Source organism: Chiloscyllium punctatum, chromosome 3 (assembly GCF_047496795.1).
Source record: "Chiloscyllium punctatum isolate Juve2018m chromosome 3, sChiPun1.3, whole genome shotgun sequence".
Classification (NCBI taxonomy): Eukaryota; Metazoa; Chordata; class Chondrichthyes; order Orectolobiformes; family Hemiscylliidae; genus Chiloscyllium; species Chiloscyllium punctatum.
The window spans coordinates 25679848-25687347 of NC_092741.1; the positions used below are offsets into that span (position 1 = coordinate 25679848).

Below are 7500 nucleotides of genomic sequence, written 5' to 3' on the forward strand. Positions count from 1 at the left end.
CAGGGATCAGTACTGGGACCGCAGCTTTTTACAATATATGTTCATGATATAGAAGATGCTATTAGCAATTACATTAGCAAATTTGCTGATGATACTGAGCTGGGTGGCAGGGTGAAATGTGATGAGGATGTTAGGAGATTACCGGGTGACCTGGACAAGTTAGGTGAGTGGTCAGATGCATGGCAGATGCACTTTAATGTGGATAAATGGATGCTTATCCACTTTGGTGGCAAGAACAGGAAGGCAGATTACTACCTAAATGGAATCAATTTCGGTCAAGGGACAGTACAGAGAGATCTGGGGGTTCTTGTACACCGCTCAATGAAGGTAAGCATGCAGGTACAGCAGGTAGTGAAGAAGGCTAATAGCATGCTGGCCTTCATAACAAGAGGGATTGAGTACAGAAGCAAAGAGGTTCTTCTGCAGGTGTACAGGGCCCTGGTGAGACCACACCTGGAGTACTGTGTGCAGTTCTGGTCTCCAAATTTGAGGAGAGACATTCTGGCTATTGAGGGAGTGCAGCGTAGGTTGACGAGGTCAATTCCTGGAATGGCGGGATTACCTTACACTGAAAGACTGGAGCGACTGGGCTTGTGTACCCTTGAGTTTAGAAGACTGAGAGGGGATCTGGTTGAGACATATAAGATTATCAAAGGATTGGACACTCTGGCGGCAGGAAACGTGAGTGCCGAAACAGGGGACACAGCTTAAAAATACGGGGTAGACCGTTTAGGACAGAGATGAGGAGAAACGTCTTCACCCAGAGAGTGGTGGCTGTGTGGAATGCTCTGCCCCAGAGGGCAGTGGAGGCCCAGTCTCTGGATTCATTGAAGAAAGAGTTGGACAGAGCTCTCAAGGATAGTGGAATCAAGGCTTATGGAGATAAGGCAGGAACAGGATACTGATTAAGGATGATCAGCCATGATCATATTGAATGGTGGTGCAGGCTCCAAGGGCAGAATGGCCAACTCCTGCACCTATTGTCTATTGTCCTCCTTTCCTGACTGCCAGCCGCAGACAGCGTGCAGCCCCAATCCCTTTCTTTCCGTCTTTCTTGCTGATTTTGGCAGCGCTCCGCTCTCCTCCCCTCCCTGTCTCCTGCCTGCAGGAGACTGATGCCAGGCACAGCGGCAGCAAAAATAACCTGTCGCTGCATTGCGTGCGTGGCCCAACACGAGTGCAGAGGGGTGACTTGAGCAGCCCCTGCTGGCGGAAAAAGCCTACTGCACCTGGTATTCCCAGGCAGTCTCCCATCCAAGTACTAACCAGGCCTGAGTCTGCTTAGCTTCCGAGATCAGGCGTTTTCAGACTAGTATGGCCGTAGGCACAGGCTCCTGCCTTTTCTCCCCACTTCAAGGCGTGCTGGCCAGCCACATTTTCTTTGCTGCTCTTTCTCTTGATCCCCTTTGTTTTTTTTTTCTCTCTTTTCTCTTTGCTCTTTCTCCTCCGTGCGTGCTTCACTCCCTCCCTCCCTCCCTCCAGATAGCCCTTGCCCACCAGGCTCCTGTCGTCTCCCACATCCCCACACAGGCCAACTGCAAAACCTCCCCCTGCTTCATAGGGCTGCAGCCTGCATTCTCTCATCCTTCCACACTCCTCCACGCCTCCATTTCGGAATGGCAGGCAGTGACCAGTGGGGTACCGCAGGGATCAGTACTGGGACCGCAGCTTTTTACAATATATGTTCATGATATAGAAGATGCTATTAGCAATAACATTAGCAAATTTGCTGATGATACTGAGCTGGGTGGCAGGGTGAAATGTGATGAGGATGTTAGGAGATTACCGGGTGACCTGGACAAGTTAGGTGAGTGGTCAGATGCATGGCAGATGCACTTTAATGTGGATAAATGGATGCTTATCCACTTTGGTGGCAAGAACAGGAAGGCAGATTACTACCTAAATGGAATCAATTTCGGTCAAGGGACAGTACAGAGAGATCTGGGGGTTCTTGTACACCGCTCAATGAAGGTAAGCATGCAGGTACAGCAGGTAGTGAAGAAGGCTAATAGCATGCTGGCCTTCATAACAAGAGGGATTGAGTACAGAAGCAAAGAGGTTCTTCTGCAGGTGTACAGGGCCCTGGTGAGACCACACCTGGAGTACTGTGTGCAGTTCTGGTCTCCAAATTTGAGGAGAGACATTCTGGCTATTGAGGGAGTGCAGCGTAGGTTGACGAGGTCAATTCCTGGAATGGCGGGATTACCTTACACTGAAAGACTGGAGCGACTGGGCTTGTGTACCCTTGAGTTTAGAAGACTGAGAGGGGATCTGGTTGAGACATATAAGATTATCAAAGGATTGGACACTCTGGCGGCAGGAAACGTGAGTGCCGAAACAGGGGACACAGCTTAAAAATACGGGGTAGACCGTTTAGGACAGAGATGAGGAGAAACGTCTTCACCCAGAGAGTGGTGGCTGTGTGGAATGCTCTGCCCCAGAGGGCAGTGGAGGCCCAGTCTCTGGATTCATTGAAGAAAGAGTTGGACAGAGCTCTCAAGGATAGTGGAATCAAGGCTTATGGAGATAAGGCAGGAACAGGATACTGATTAAGGATGATCAGCCATGATCATATTGAATGGTGGTGCAGGCTCCAAGGGCAGAATGGCCAACTCCTGCACCTATTGTCTATTGTCCTCCTTTCCTGACTGCCAGCCGCAGACAGCGTGCAGCCCCAATCCCTTTCTTTCCGTCTTTCTTGCTGATTTTGGCAGCGCTCTGCTCTCCTCCCCTCCCTGTCTCCAGGAGACTGATGCCAGGCACAGCGGCAGCAAAAATAACCTGTCGCTGCATTGCGTGCGTGGCCCAACACGAGTGCAGAGGGGTGACTTGAGCAGCCCCTGCTGGCGGAAAAAGCCTACTGCACCTGGTATCCCCAGGCGGCCTCCCATCCAAGTACTAACCAGGCTTGAGTTTGCTTAGCTTCCGAGATCAGACGAGATCGGGCGTTTTCAGACTAGTATGGCCGTAGGCGCTGGCCCCTGCCTTTTCTCCCCACTTCAAGGCGTGCTGGCCAGCCACATTTTCTTTGCTGCTCTTTCTCTTGATCCCCTTTGTTTTTTTTTCTCTCTTTTCTCTTTGCTCTTTCTCCTCCGTGCGTGCTTCCCTCACTCCCTCCCTCCCTCCCTCCCTCCAGCTAGCCCTTGCCCACCACGCTCCTGTCGTCTCCCACATCCCCACACAGGCCAACTGCAAAACCTCCCCCTGCTTCATAGGGCTGCAGCCTGCATTCTCTCATCCTTCCACACTCCTCCACGCCTCCATTTCGGAATGGCAGGCAGTGACCAGTGGGGTACCGCAGGGATCAGTACTGGGACCGCAGCTTTTTACAATATATGTTCATGATATAGAAGATGCTATTAGCAATAACATTAGCAAATTTGCTGATGATACTGAGCTGGGTGGCAGGGTGAAATGTGATGAGGATGTTAGGAGATTACCGGGTGACCTGGACAAGTTAGGTGAGTGGTCAGATGCATGGCAGATGCACTTTAATGTGAATAAATGGATGCTTATCCACTTTGGTGGCAAGAACAGGAAGGCAGATTACTACCTAAATGGAATCAATTTCGGTCAAGGGACAGTACAGAGAGATCTGGGGGTTCTTGTACACCGCTCAATGAAGGTAAGCATGCAGGTACAGCAGGTAGTGAAGAAGGCTAATAGCATGCTGGCCTTCATAACAAGAGGGATTGAGTACAGAAGCAAAGAGGTTCTTCTGCAGGTGTACAGGGCCCTGGTGAGACCACACCTGGAGTACTGTGTGCAGTTCTGGTCTCCAAATTTGAGGAGAGACATTCTGGCTATTGAGGGAGTGCAGCGTAGGTTGACGAGGTCAATTCCTGGAATGGCGGGATTACCTTACACTGAAAGACTGGAGCGACTGGGCTTGTGTACCCTTGAGTTTAGAAGACTGAGAGGGGATCTGGTTGAGACATATAAGATTATCAAAGGATTGGACACTCTGGCGGCAGGAAACGTGAGTGCCGAAACAGAGGACACAGCTTAAAAATACGGGGTAGACCGTTTAGGACAGAGATGAGGAGAAACGTCTTCACCCAGAGAGTGGTGGCTGTGTGGAATGCTCTGCCCCAGAGGGCAGTGGAGGCCCAGTCTCTGGATTCATTGAAGAAAGAGTTGGACAGAGCTCTCAAGGATAGTGGAATCAAGGCTTATGGAGATAAGGCAGGAACAGGATACTGATTAAGGATGATCAGCCATGATCATATTGAATGGTGGTGCAGGCTCCAAGGGCAGAATGGCCAACTCCTGCACCTATTGTCTATTGTCCTCCTTTCCTGACTGCCAGCCGCAGACAGCGTGCAGCCCCAATCCCTTTCTTTCCGTCTTTCTTGCTGATTTTGGCAGCGCTCCGCTCTCCTCCCCTCCCTGTCTCCAGGAGACTGATGCCAGGCACAGCGGCAGCAAAAATAACCTGTCGCTGCATTGCGTGCGTGGCCCAACACGAGTGCAGAGGGGTGACTTGAGCAGCCCCTGCTGGCAGAAAAAGCCTACTGCACCTGGTATTCCCAGGCGGTCTCCCATCCAAGTACTAACCAGGCCTGAGTCTGCTTAGCTTCCGAGATCAGACGAGATCGGGTGTTTTCAGACTAGTATGGCTGTAGGCGCCGGCCCTTGCCTTTTCTCCCCACTTCAAGGCGTGCTGGCCAGCCACATTTTCTTTGCTGCTCTTTCTCTTGATCCCCTTTGTTTTTTTTTTCTCTCTTTTCTCTTTGCTCTTTCTCCTCCGTGCGTGCTTCCCTCCCTCCCTCCCTCCAGCTAGCCCTTGCCCACCAGGCTCCTGTCGTCTCCCACATCCCCACACAGGCCAACTGCAAAACCTCCCCCTGCTTCATAGGGCTGCAGCCTGCATTCTCTCATCCTTCCACACTCCTCCACGCCTCCATTTCGGAATGGCAGGCAGTGACCAGTGGGGTACCGCAGGGATCAGTACTGGGACCGCAGCTTTTTACAATATATGTTCATGATATAGAAGATGCTATTAGCAATAACATTAGCAAATTTGCTGATGATACTGAGCTGGGTGGCAGGGTGAAATGTGATGAGGATGTTAGGAGATTACCGGGTGACCTGGACAAGTTAGGTGAGTGGTCAGATGCATGGCAGATGCACTTTAATGTGGATAAATGGATGCTTATCCACTTTGGTGGCAAGAACAGGAAGGCAGATTACTACCTAAATGGAATCAATTTCGGTCAAGGGACAGTACAGAGAGATCTGGGGGTTCTTGTACACCGCTCAATGAAGGTAAGCATGCAGGTACAGCAGGTAGTGAAGAAGGCTAATAGCATGCTGGCCTTCATAACAAGAGGGATTGAGTACAGAAGCAAAGAGGTTCTTCTGCAGGTGTACAGGGCCCTGGTGAGACCACACCTGGAGTACTGTGTGCAGTTCTGGTCTCCAAATTTGAGGAGAGACATTCTGGCTATTGAGGGAGTGCAGCGTAGGTTGACGAGGTCAATTCCTGGAATGGCGGGATTACCTTACACTGAAAGACTGGAGCGACTGGGCTTGTGTACCCTTGAGTTTAGAAGACTGAGAGGGGATCTGGTTGAGACATATAAGATTATCAAAGGATTGGACACTCTGGCGGCAGGAAACGTGAGTGCCGAAACAGGGGACACAGCTTAAAAATACGGGGTAGACCGTTTAGGACAGAGATGAGGAGAAACGTCTTCACCCAGAGAGTGGTGGCTGTGTGGAATGCTCTGCCCCAGAGGGCAGTGGAGGCCCAGTCTCTGGATTCATTGAAGAAAGAGTTGGACAGAGCTCTCAAGGATAGTGGAATCAAGGCTTATGGAGATAAGGCAGGAACAGGATACTGATTAAGGATGATCAGCCATGATCATATTGAATGGTGGTGCAGGCTCCAAGGGCAGAATGGCCAACTCCTGCACCTATTGTCTATTGTCCTCCTTTCCTGACTGCCAGCCGCAGACAGCGTGCAGCCCCAATCCCTTTCTTTCCGTCTTTCTTGCTGATTTTGGCAGCGCTCTGCTCTCCTCCCCTCCCTGTCTCCAGGAGACTGATGCCAGGCACAGCGGCAGCAAAAATAACCTGTCGCTGCATTGCGTGCGTGGCCCAACACGAGTGCAGAGGGGTGACTTGAGCAGCCCCTGCTGGCGGAAAAAGCCTACTGCACCTGGTATTCCCAGGCGGCCTCCCATCCAAGTACTAACCAGGCTTGAGTTTGCTTAGCTTCCGAGATCAGACGAGATCGGGCGTTTTCAGACTAGTATGGCCGTAGGCGCTGGCCCCTGCCTTTTCTCCCCACTTCAAGGCGTGCTGGCCAGCCACATTTTCTTTGCTGCTCTTTCTCTTGATCCCCTTTGTTTTTTTTTCTCTCTTTTCTCTTTGCTCTTTCTCCTCCGTGCGTGCTTCCCTCCCTCCCTCCCTCCCTCCCTCCCTCCAGCTAGCCCTTGCCCACCACGCTCCTGTCGTCTCCCACATCCCCACACAGGCCAACTGCAAAACCTCCCCCTGCTTCATAGGGCTGCAGCCTGCATTCTCTCATCCTTCCACACTCCTCCACGCCTCCATTTCGGAATGGCAGGCAGTGACCAGTGGGGTACCGCAGGGATCAGTACTGGGACCGCAGCTTTTTACAATATATGTTCATGATATAGAAGATGCTATTAGCAATAACATTAGCAAATTTGCTGATGATACTGAGCTGGGTGGCAGGGTGAAATGTGATGAGGATGTTAGGAGATTACCGGGTGACCTGGACAAGTTAGGTGAGTGGTCAGATGCATGGCAGATGCACTTTAATGTGGATAAATGGATGCTTATCCACTTTGGTGGCAAGAACAGGAAGGCAGATTACTACCTAAATGGAATCAATTTCGGTCAAGGGACAGTACAGAGAGATCTGGGGGTTCTTGTACACCGCTCAATGAAGGTAAGCATGCAGGTACAGCAGGTAGTGAAGAAGGCTAATAGCATGCTGGCCTTCATAACAAGAGGGATTGAGTACAGAAGCAAAGAGGTTCTTCTGCAGGTGTACAGGGCCCTGGTGAGACCACACCTGGAGTACTGTGTGCAGTTCTGGTCTCCAAATTTGAGGAGAGACATTCTGGCTATTGAGGGAGTGCAGCGTAGGTTGACGAGGTCAATTCCTGGAATGGCGGGATTACCTTACACTGAAAGACTGGAGCGACTGGGCTTGTGTACCCTTGAGTTTAGAAGACTGAGAGGGGATCTGGTTGAGACATATAAGATTATCAAAGGATTGGACACTCTGGCGGCAGGAAACGTGAGTGCCGAAACAGGGGACACAGCTTAAAAATACGGGGTAGACCGTTTAGGACAGAGATGAGGAGAAACGTCTTCACCCAGAGAGTGGTGGCTGTGTGGAATGCTCTGCCCCAGAGGGCAGTGGAGGCCCAGTCTCTGGATTCATTGAAGAAAGAGTTGGACAGAGCTCTCAAGGATAGTGGAATCAAGGCTTATGGAGATAAGGCAGGAACAGGATACTGA

General features: G+C 50.9%; 2 non-coding genes and 2 pseudogenes across 2 annotated transcripts; all 4 read right to left on the minus strand.

The window, feature by feature from the left end:
- Positions 1-1217: 1217 nt before the first annotated feature.
- Positions 1218-1326, minus strand: LOC140472039 (5S ribosomal RNA; annotated as a pseudogene).
- A 1528-nt stretch (positions 1327-2854) lies between these two features.
- LOC140471415 (5S ribosomal RNA) lies at positions 2855-2973 on the minus strand (annotated as a pseudogene).
- Positions 2974-4508: 1535 nt separating this feature from the next.
- Positions 4509-4627, minus strand: LOC140474646 (5S ribosomal RNA). The gene has a single exon (XR_011959293.1). It is a non-coding gene; the product is annotated as a 5S ribosomal RNA (ribosomal RNA).
- A 1524-nt stretch (positions 4628-6151) lies between these two features.
- Positions 6152-6270, minus strand: LOC140471083 (5S ribosomal RNA). Its single transcript, XR_011956849.1, has one exon. It is a non-coding gene; the product is annotated as a 5S ribosomal RNA (ribosomal RNA).
- Positions 6271-7500: the final 1230 nt, after the last annotated feature.